The sequence below is a fragment of the Babylonia areolata genome, chromosome 7 (genome assembly GCF_041734735.1).
Source record: "Babylonia areolata isolate BAREFJ2019XMU chromosome 7, ASM4173473v1, whole genome shotgun sequence".
Taxonomy (NCBI): domain Eukaryota; kingdom Metazoa; phylum Mollusca; class Gastropoda; order Neogastropoda; family Buccinidae; genus Babylonia; species Babylonia areolata.
The window spans coordinates 7,873,552-7,884,769 of NC_134882.1; the positions used below are offsets into that span (position 1 = coordinate 7,873,552).

Consider the following 11,218-nt stretch of genomic DNA (forward strand, 5'->3'; position numbering starts at 1 on the left):
TGTAGACCCTGTTTCAGGGCGGGGTCTGGATGGGAAAAAAAAAAAGCGCGCCATTGCTTATCTATTATCCTCGAAAATAAAGAATTTGTCTTGTCTTGTCTTGTCTTGTCTCTGTCTGTCTGTCTGTCTGTCTGTCTGTCTCTCTCTCTCTCTCTCTCTCTCTCTCTCTCTGCAGTGGCCTTGACGGTCCAACTTAACGGATCGTCTCTCTGACAGCTGCTGCTTTTCTGTTACATCACCCTCCTTCCGCCCTCTCCCCCCCCCCCCCCCCTCCCACCCCACCCGCACCCTCCTTCCTTCCTCTCCTCCCCCCCCCCCCTCCAACCTCTAACTCCTCACTAAACATTGAAATCACCGTTGGCCCCCCACACACCCCGCGTCCACTGCCTGTGACTCCATCGGATAGCATTTCTTGTTAACATTTCCCGCAAATGTCAACATTACGTTTACGCATGGCATCTCTATACACTTCGTGTGTGTGTGTGTGTGTGTGTGTGTGTGTGTGTGTGTGTGTGTGTGTGTGTGTGTGTGTGTGTGTGTGTGTGTGTGTGTGTGTGTGTGTGTGTGTGTGTGTGTGTGTGTGTGTGTGTATTGGCGTCAGTCAATTTCCGGAAAAGGTTTTATATGGATCTACACTTTTTTCTCTTTTTTTTTCTTTTTCTTCTTTTTTTTCGGTACTATGGTCTGACTGCGGGGGGGAAAAGGTCTGGGCTTGGCCACTGAGTGAGTAATTGGGTGGTCTTTGTTGCGGTGACATATATTATATTCTCTTCTGGTGAGCATGTCTTGTGGCAAGGAATTTCTTTATCTTGATGATATTTATCATGGAACTCTATACTCATAGCGTCTTCCCAACGCTCAAGGTGCTTTACAGTAACTGCAAAAAAAAGCAATACGAAAGCAACAATAATATGGTATTGGTGTATAACGCAAAGAACTTTGTTTAAAAAGTAACAACGTATCATACACACACACACGCACGCACACACACACACACACACACACACACACACACACACACACACACACACACAAGCAACAGCACTCACACTCCCTCACTTCGTCCTCATGCACACACATCACACAATCAAGTAATCAGTCCGGAATGGAAACAGCACTTCCTTAAAATGGTTGGGCTGGGCTAGGCCTTAATCATAGCAATGGAGTAAAAGAGATGTGTTTCCAGGCCTGACCTGAAAGACCAGACTAGAGTCGTGGTACTTATTACTGTGTATCCCACTGGCAGTAGGCTACTACTTATTCTTTGTTATTAAGCTCTTGTCTGTGTATATATATATATATATATATATATATATATATATATATATATATATATATATATATATAATAGTCAGTCGTGTCCGACAATGACCATCAGAACAGGAGAGGAGGCAACTGCTGTTCCGACTATTTGGGCTAGAATTTGATTATAGTGGACAGTGTCTTGCCCAAGTACATCCCCACTTTCTCGGCCAAGAGGACAGTCGGCGTTGGGATGGTTCCCAAAGGCCAACTAGCCCACAAGGCTGCAGCACTAAGAGCCAGTGCAATTTTGCCTCCTAGTTTGAGAGTCATAGTCCTTCACAAAAAGACTAAGCTGTAAATGGTTTCCCATTGACTGGAGAAACCATTGATAATACAGCTCTCACTTTGCTGTTGGCCCAAATGTAAACTTATGTCAGTCTGTGATATAAGCCGAGTGTTGGGGCCTTTGTGTACAAGGACCAGCTATAAGCCCTTGCTTTCATTCTTTTGTCGTTGTTGATATGATGTTGTCCAGTTCCAAGTCAATATGCTTTTGTTCTTGCTGCTGCTTCTGCTACTGTTGCTGCTACTACTGCTGCTACTACTACTACTGCTGCTGCTGCTGCTATTGTCACTACTGTTGCTGCTGCAGCTACTACTACTTCTGCTAGTCTGCTACTGCTGCTACTACTACTATTACTTCTACTACAACTACTGATACTGCTGCCATTGCTGCTACTGCTGCTAAGTGTATCTTGCTATCGTATCTAATCGTAGTGGTCATTATATTGAGGGGTAGACATTCCCATATGATTTCAGTTGTTCTGGTGCCAAAAAGATTAAATGTTTCAACACACACACACACACACACACACACACACACACACGCACACACACACGCACACACGCACAGAGAGAGAGAGAGAGTATATAGTAAAGAGACTGTTGATAAATGTAAATGCACCGACATCCAAATGAGATCAAGAGGCCGCACGAGCATTTGACTGAAATATTCCATGCATGCAATGCGGATGAATATTTGGGTTACTTCTGGCTGTCTGGGTTTGATCAAAACGACATTTATTTTCGCTCCGAGATCTTAATGGTGTTGTCTGCATGCCTACCAGCCGGAGCCATAAAGCCATAAAGCGATTTAAAGCATCATAGGCTGATAAAATAAGTGGTAAAAGTGGATTAAAAGGCCCATGCCAGTCTTGCATAAAAACTAATTTGTGTTTGCACATTTCTTCTGTCATTGGTGCTGTGTGAACACGTCAAAGGACACTTAAGTGGTGTTTAGTATAAATAATATTTAAATGTTTCGAACGCTCCAAACAGTTAAACCCGAGTTTTAATCCTGAATATGCTACACAGAATACACGAACAATACAGGACAAGCACATGGTTGCTTCGGTGTGTGTGTGGTGGGTTTTTTTGGGGTTTTTTTTGGGGGGGGGGGTGGGGTTGTTGTTGTTGTTGCTGTTGTTGTTGTTTGTTTGTTTTTTTGTTGTTGTTGTTGTTTTTAACTCGAAATGAAAGAACAATAAAGCTAAAGTGTGCTTTTTCATTCATATGAACACACTGGATGTTTTCCACTGTCAGATAGCGGTTGATGTGGGGTTGTTGTTTTTTTAGGCATGTTTATAGTCAACTGGATGATGTAAGGCGCTTTGAGCAGCACTGGTGCTGGATATCGCGCCATAGAAAAACTATGTATTATTATTATCATCATTATTATTAGGAGAGTAAATGATTAACAAACGATAAGGATTGGCAACCCTCTTATCCGACTACAAATGGGCCAGTTCTGATGCTGTCCTGAACAATCGGACGGATGGCTATTTTGAAACCCTGCCAGTGTTAAGAACAGGTTAAATGTCCCATAGCTTTTCACGCCCACTGGGGCAGTGAATTCATATCCGCCGTGTGGGGGAGGGGCGGGGGGGGGAGAGCAGTGGGGGGGGAAGCTTGGCACAGGAAGGCAGTGAATTAGTATTCACTGTGTCTAGGGCTAGGCATAGGAAGGCAGTGAATTAACACCCACTGTCTAGGGCTAGGCATAGTAAGGCGGTGAATGAACACTCACTGTGTCTAGGGCTCTGCATAGGAAGGCAGTGAATTCATATTCACTGTGTCTCGGGCTAGGCATAGGAAGGCAGTGAATTAACACCCACTGTGTCTAGGGCTAGGCATAGGAAGGCAGTGAATTAACACCCACTGTGTCTAGGGCTAGGCATAGGAAGGCAGTGAATTAACACCCACTCTGTCTAGGGTCAGGCATAGGAAGGCGGTGAATTAACACTCACTGTGTCTAGGGCTAGGCATAGGAAGGCAGTGATTTAACACCCACTGTGTCTAGGGCTAGGCATAGGAAGGCAGTGAATTAACACCCACTTTGTCTAGGGCTAGGCATAGGAAGGCGGTGAATTAACACTCACTGTGTCTAGGGCTCTGCATAGGAAGGCAGTGAATTCATATCCGCCGTGTGTGTGGGGGGGGGGGAGTGGGCAGTGGGGGGGGGGTGCAGGGGGGGGGGGGAACTCGGCAAAGGAAGGGGCAGGGCCCAACAATCCTCTCTACTTCCGCCGTTCAGGAATACCCATTCACACCTGAGTGGAGGGAGAGAACAAATTCGGAGTAAAGTACCTTTTCCCCAAGGACACACACCACCATGACGAAACGAGGGGCCTCGAACCCTTATTCCTTGTGAACACTGGATCAGAAGTTTCCAACGCCTGCCTGACATACATTCTGCCACTGCGCCTCACTGCCAGTGTTCGTGGTAAACAACTTAACCATCTACCTGAAGATCGTGTACATACTTGTACATATTAGTAGTAGTAGTAGTAGTAGTTCTTTTTTAAGGTTTTTTTTGTTGTTGTTGTTGTTGTTTTGTTTTTTGTTTTTGTTTTTTGGTGTGTTTTTTCTCAAGGCCTGACTAAGCGCGTTGGGTTACGCTGCTGGTCAGGCATCTGCTTGGCAGATGTCGTGTAGCGTATATGGATTTGTCCGAACGCAGTGACGCCTCCTTGAGCTACTGAAACTGAAACTGAAACTGAAGATCTAGTCATCATCCCCATCCACATGTGATATGCGGCTTCTGTTCAAACGTGTGTGTGTGTGTGTGTGTGTGTGTGTGTGTGTGTGTGTGTGTGTGTGTGTGTGTGTGTGTGCACATATATGTGTGAGTGTGTGTGTGTGTGTGTGTGTGTGTGTGTGTGTGTGTGTGTGTGCGTGCATATATATGTGTGAGTGTGTGTGTGTGTGTGTGTGTGTGTGTGTGTGCAGTACGTGCATATGTAAGTATGCACAAGTTTTTTTTTATATTGACATGCACTTGTATGTATCCTAATTTCTACTGTATCTGTGTTTGTGTATGATTTTCATTTTATGTTCCTACCTTGTTATGTACTCTCCCCAGCAATATTCCTTGTGACCCCGGTACACTTGGTAATAAAGACATATTCTATTCTATTCTATTCTATTCTATTCTATTCTATTGTAAGGGCTACAGTGGCCATTAACATTCGGAATGGAGATGGCAGAGTGGTTAAGACGCTCATCCGTGCCAATACAGTGTCCGTGAAGGTCTGCTGGGTTCGATTCCCGGTCGGACTCGCCCTTTCTTCCAAGCTTAACTGGGAAGAATTGAGCATAACTATGGTCTATTTTGGATGAAACGATAAAACCGAGGTCATGTGTGCAGCACGCCTTTGGGCGCACTGAAGAAGAAATAACCCCTCTAAAACCCACGGCAACAAAAAGGTCGTCTTCTGGCAATATGGAGTAGGAGAAATATTTGTATTTGTATTTCTTTTTATCACAACAAATTTCTCTATGTGAAATTCGGGCTGCTCTCCCTAGGGAGAGCGCGTCGCCATACTACAGCGCCACCCAATTTTTTTGGTATTTTTCCTGTGTGCAGTTTTATTTGTTTTTCCTATTGAAGTGGATTTTTCTACAGAAGTTTGCCAGGAACAACCCTTTTGTTGCCGTGGGTTCTTTTACGTGCGCTAAGTGCATGCTGCACACGGGACCTCGGTTTATCGTCTCATCCGAATGACTAGCGTCCAGACCACCACTCAAGGTCTAGTGGAGGGGGAGAAAATTTCGGGGGCTGTGCCGTGATTCGAACCAGCGCGCACAGATTCTCTCGCTTCCTAGGCGGACGCGTTACCTCTAGGCCATCACTCCATATATTACGCATGCGCAGGCAGGACAAATATATTACGCTTGTGCTCAAGATCTGACTAAGCGTGTAGGGTTATGCTGCTAGTCAGGCATCTACTGACCTAGCAGATGTGGTGTAGCGTATATGGATTGGATCGAACTACGCAGTAACACCTCCTTGAGAAACTGAAACTAACATTCTCTACTGAGCTATCTCCAGAAGAAACGAAGGTTTTCGCAGCTGTTTTTTAAAAGTGGTCTGTCATGCTGCTGCTGCTATTATTACATCACTAACCAGTTTATGTTATTAATGTTGCAGCTATTGCTTTTCCTACAACTACTACTACTACTAGTAGCTGTTGCTGCTGCTACTGCTGCTGCTGCTAGTTCTCCTACTACTATAGGCACCTATGACAGAAGAAATGTTAGCGATAGTTATGTTTAGTGGTAATTAGTATTCTTTGCCCAGGTTGTACACAGCAGTTGCTTTTGCTGGTGCTGTGACCGCTACCACTGCAAAAAATTACTACAACGATAACTTTTACCGCTGCTCCTGCTGCTGCTGCTGCTGCTGCTGCTGCTACAGTAGCTTATCATATATAGTAGTAGTTGCCATTACATTTTGTGGCGAGCAGCATTATTTGCTAAACTACATATAGGACAGACGATCTATATATCTCTCTCTCTCTCTCTCTCTCTCTCTCTATATATATATATATATATATATATATATATATATATATATGTGTGTGTGTGTGTGTGTGTGTGTGTGTATGTGTGTGTGTGTACATACATATATATATATATAGTTGTAGTTATAGTTACAGTTGTGGTCATGCTTTCAACAGTAGCCTACGCTTTCTTTGATGTCATACAATCAGCCAGTTCATTTTGATGATTTTTTTTCTGTGACAACTACTGCTGCTGCTGCTGCTATTACTACTACTACTACCAATGACAATAACAATGCTGTTACCACGACAGCTAATTACCATGACCACAACTACCTGATGCTGTTGTTTACTCTCCTCTCCCAACCCACCCCCGCCCCCAGAACCCTAGCCCTTTGTGAGAAACACTTCCACCACTCCATTCGTTGTTCCATTCAGTGCTTTCCAAAAAAAAAAAAAAAAAAAAAGACTAAAAATCAATCACTCCAAAGGAAGTGGGAATATCATGGGTGCGGGGAAAACCAGTCTGTCATACATACAACAACAAAGCAACTGAGTTATCGATTCCGTTTCTCTGATTTCAGTCACAGCACAAAAAACATAAACCCATCCTTAAAACATAACCACACACACACACACACACACACACACACACACACACACACACACACACACACACACACACACACCCTCCAGGACTGAGGGTCGTTTGTAAACATTACAGTTGTGCTCTGCATCTCTGTCTCTGTCTCTGTCTCTCTGTGACACACACACACACACACACACACACACACACACACACACACACACACACACCCTCCAGGACTGAGGGTCGTTTGTAAACATTACAGTTGTGCTCTGCATCTCTGTCTCTGTCTCTCTCTGTCTCTGTCTCTCTGTCACACACACACACACACACACACACACACACACACACACACACACACACACACACACACACACACACACACACACACACACACACACACACACACACACACACACAAGCAAAAGTTGTAAGCAAAATCGTTAGGACATTTAAGTTTCAAAACGTCGAAATTCATTCTCTCTCTCTCTCTCTCTCTCTCTCTCTCTCTCTCTCTCTCATGAACAACACACACACACACACACACACACACACACACACACACACACACACACACACACACCGTGACACAACGTATACCGACCGTAGTATTGACCCCAAGCCACGCATTACTGACTGAAAACACATGAAACAAGTCTCATCCACAGTCAGAGACAGACAGGGGGAAGTAACACGCGGGAAGTGGAGACACCATTGACAACCAAACCAAAACTGCTACAAAGCAAAACAAAGCAAAACAAAACGAAAGTGTTAACGTTAATGATAAATGATAAATGTCTGACAACTGCCGCTCACTGTGTCTGTCAAGTCTATCTCACACCAGTGTCTATAACTTTGTTCGTTTCTGATTCTGCAGTTTGCTGTTTTCGTTTTGTGACTGACGAACATTTCAAAACCTTGCGGGTGTTTGGGCGGGGGGCGGGCGGTAGGGAGGGGTTGGGGGGGGGGTAATAACACCATCGGTAACCTTCATAATCTGGCTCACTTTTATTCTACACATATGGCAAATCAAACAACTAGCGGACAAACCGAACCGAGTAACAACCGAAAATATGAATGACCATTTATCATGGCCAAACAGGCGACTGACATCTAAGCTGAGCTGCCATCGACTTTTTTCTTCTTTTTTTTTTTTTTTTTTCAAGCTACGCAAAGGTAATTCAGGTCCCTCGAGGGAGAGGGGCGGGACTGAGTGAACGAATGAATGAATGAACGAATGACTCAGTGAAAGAATAAATGAACCGCCCGAATACCACCATACTGCCCGAGCATTTTGCTAAGCATTCAATCCAAAGTTATTGCTAACAAATGCTCAATGCAAACGGAATTCCTACGTACCATGCAATTTTACTGGGAAGTTGGACTGGGTGGTGGAAAGGTGTGTGTGTGTGTGTGTGTGTGTGTGTGTGTGTGTGTGTGTGTGTGCGAGAAGAAAGCTTTGACCAGCCATGAAAGAGGATGGGTGGGTGGATACAGGAGGGTGGGGGAGGGTGGTGGTGGTGAAGGAATGTAGCAGAGAGTAGAAGAGGTCGATTCAAACTGGAAAAACGGACTTGAATTAGTATGGATAATTTTTCTTTTCTTTTTAATATAATAAAGTTCTAGATAGATAAATTATGCCCTCATCATCATCATCATCTTCTTCTTCTTCATTATCATCTATTGTGAGCAGCAGTAGCAGCAGCAGCAGCAGTAGTAGTAGTAGCAGTAACAGCAGCACCGCTGAGCAGGGTAGTAGTATGAGCAGTGGTAGCAGTAGTAGTAGCAGTAGAAGTAGTAGTAATCATATAATGTAATATTAGACCAGCATACAGTGTTTAGGAAAGTTGAATGGAATATAGTATTCATTAAAAAAAAAAATTAAAAAAGGTTGTAAAAAGAAAATCAGGGGGAGAGGGGGGGGAGTGGGAGTGAACAAAAGCAACAAGGCTGCTAACAAGCTTCAACTTCACTACAACCACCACCACCACCACCCCCACCCTACACACACACTCACAAAACAACACACACACACACACACACACACACACACACACGCACACACACACACACACACATACATACACACAAACACACTGACACACACACACTTGTACACACAACATGCTCACACAACACACACACACACACACACACACCACAACACCCCCCACCCCCATCCCCACACACATGCAACACACACAACACACACCACCCCACCCATCCCCCAAAACACACACACACACTGACAAACACACACACATTTGTACACACAACATGCTCACACAACACACACACACACACACACACACACACACCACAACCCACCCCTCCTACCCCCAGCACCATCCCCACACACATACAACACACACAACACACATCACCCCACCCATCCCCCAAGACGCACACACACACACAAACACACACACACACACACACAAACACACAAAACAACACACACACACACACACAAACACACACATACTTGTACACACAACACGCTCACACAACACACACACACATACACACACACACACACACACACACACACACACACACCACAACACACCCACCCACCCCCAGCACCATCCCCACACACAACACAGACAACACCCACCACCACATCCATCCCCCAACACACACACACACACACACACACACACACACACACACACAGAGGAAGAAAAAGAAGCAGTTTTTGCTCACCTGCCCCAAATCAGAGAAAGCAAATTTTTTTTTTTTTAAATATTAATAAGAGAGAATGGACTACGATGACTGACACGGCACACTAAGAACGTTCACTGCCACTGGGCTGTCGTCCGTCCGTCCGCTGGTGTTGTCGTTGTTGTTGCTGCTGCTGCTGCTGCTGCTGCTGCTGCTTCAGTGCAAGCCCGCACTGTCAGTTGCCAGTGTAACTAACTACACAACCACTTGGCTTCGTCGTCAACTTCACTGTCTCATGCCACTCCACCGCTCTCTCTCTCTTTGCTCGTGGTCCACTAAGCATCAGGAGCTGAAGATCACTGACAAGGGGGGGAAAAAAACTTCACCTTCTGTCCCCACACATCACCACAAAACGGACTCACTACGTTAAGCTTACTTACTGTCGTATACTACCATCACCCAATGTCGCCAAAAGTTGATGTTGTACTGACAACTCTACAACTGAAGTGAAAACAACAACTAACTAGTTACACCAACTTTTTCCACTCCGCAGCAAAACAACACTTCCCACTGGTTAGTGTTCCAAAGAAGAAGCAAGCTGGCAAAGAACACTTACTTGGTTGGGAACGAAGGAAGTCAAGTTAAGGAGAAGAAGACGAAGAAGAAGACAACGAAAGGGGTAGGTGGTAGTGGATGGATGGGGGTGTGATAGTGGTTGGGTGGGGTGGTTGTGGGAGGAGGGAGAGGGTGGTGGCGGACGGGGAAGTGGGGGGAGGGTAGTAACTGAAAAGCACAGGCAGTACAGGTGAGCGTGGAGCTTTCCCTCCCTCCTCCTCCAGTCAAAAACCCACCAAGTCAAAGCCGCGCGCGCGCGTACAGTACGTGAGTCTCGTTGCTCACTCCAGAAAAAAAAAAAAAAGACGAAGAAAATACAGAAAAAAAATGAAACGCCCTACCCACTTCCTCTCCACACCTCCTATAGGAAGGCAGCTTCCGAAAAAGTCCGTCCTCCTCCTCCCTGGCACAGAACCAATAAATCACTTGACTCTCCGCAAGTTGTTGTAGCAGTAGTAAGTTTTTATCCTTCCTTCACTCCGTTCATTGACCAAAACCATGCCGCGATACGTGTCCGCCGCCGCAAAGTTCCAGACACTCACTGCACTCTACTGCACTCCACTCCAATCACTCAATCAATCCAGTCCAGTGCAGGCCCGCCGTGTCATTCGAATACACATTCATTCACAGATGACCCTCGACTGGCGAAGCTCCGTCAGTGAGAGGCGCCAGACTTCTGGAACTGGAAACTGACGACATGTCTTGCAAGTTAGTTGTGAAGTCCGGCCATGGACCTTGGGCTAAAACTGGACCTCTTGTCACCTTTATTATTATTATTATTCCGGCAGCGTAGTGGTGGTGGTGGTGGTGGTAGTGGTGGCTGTTGTTGTTGTCGTGGTAGTGGTGATGGTGGTGGTGATGATGGTGGAGGTGATGGTGGTGACGGAATCGAGAGTGGTTAGAGCGCTGGCGCGCGCGGTGGAGTAGGAGCGAGGAGGGGGTGGGTGGAAGATCTCACTTTTTTTCTCTCTCACTCTCTCTCTCTCTCTCCCTCTCTCTCTCTCTCTCGCTCGCTCTCTCTTGCTTTCGAGCCGCGATGTCAGTTTTAGAGCTAAGAAACCAGGTCTCGTCGCAACGGACTATTCAACACACACACACACACACCTTTGCAGCTTGTTTCAAGACAGGAGCTATTGAAGCTTGAAGATCTGTCTGTCAGTTTGTTGCAAGCAAGCAAAGAAAGGAGAGCGACACACACACACACGCACACACATAACCAGCTAAAGGGAGCGCATACACGCTTTCCCCATGATAGAGTTGAGCGTCA

General features: G+C 45.5%; 1 protein-coding gene across 3 annotated transcripts in view; it reads right to left on the reverse strand.

The window, feature by feature from the left end:
* The window catches only part of LOC143283685 (protocadherin-1-like), a 336,037-nt gene extending 325,259 nt beyond the window's left edge, over positions 1–10,778 (reverse strand). For all 3 annotated transcript variants that reach the window (XM_076589918.1, XM_076589916.1, XM_076589917.1), the window contains exon 1: positions 9,379–10,778. The gene's annotated coding sequence lies outside the window, so the exon portion shown is untranslated. The remainder of the gene's footprint in view (positions 1–9,378) is intronic.
* Positions 10,779–11,218: the final 440 nt, after the last annotated feature.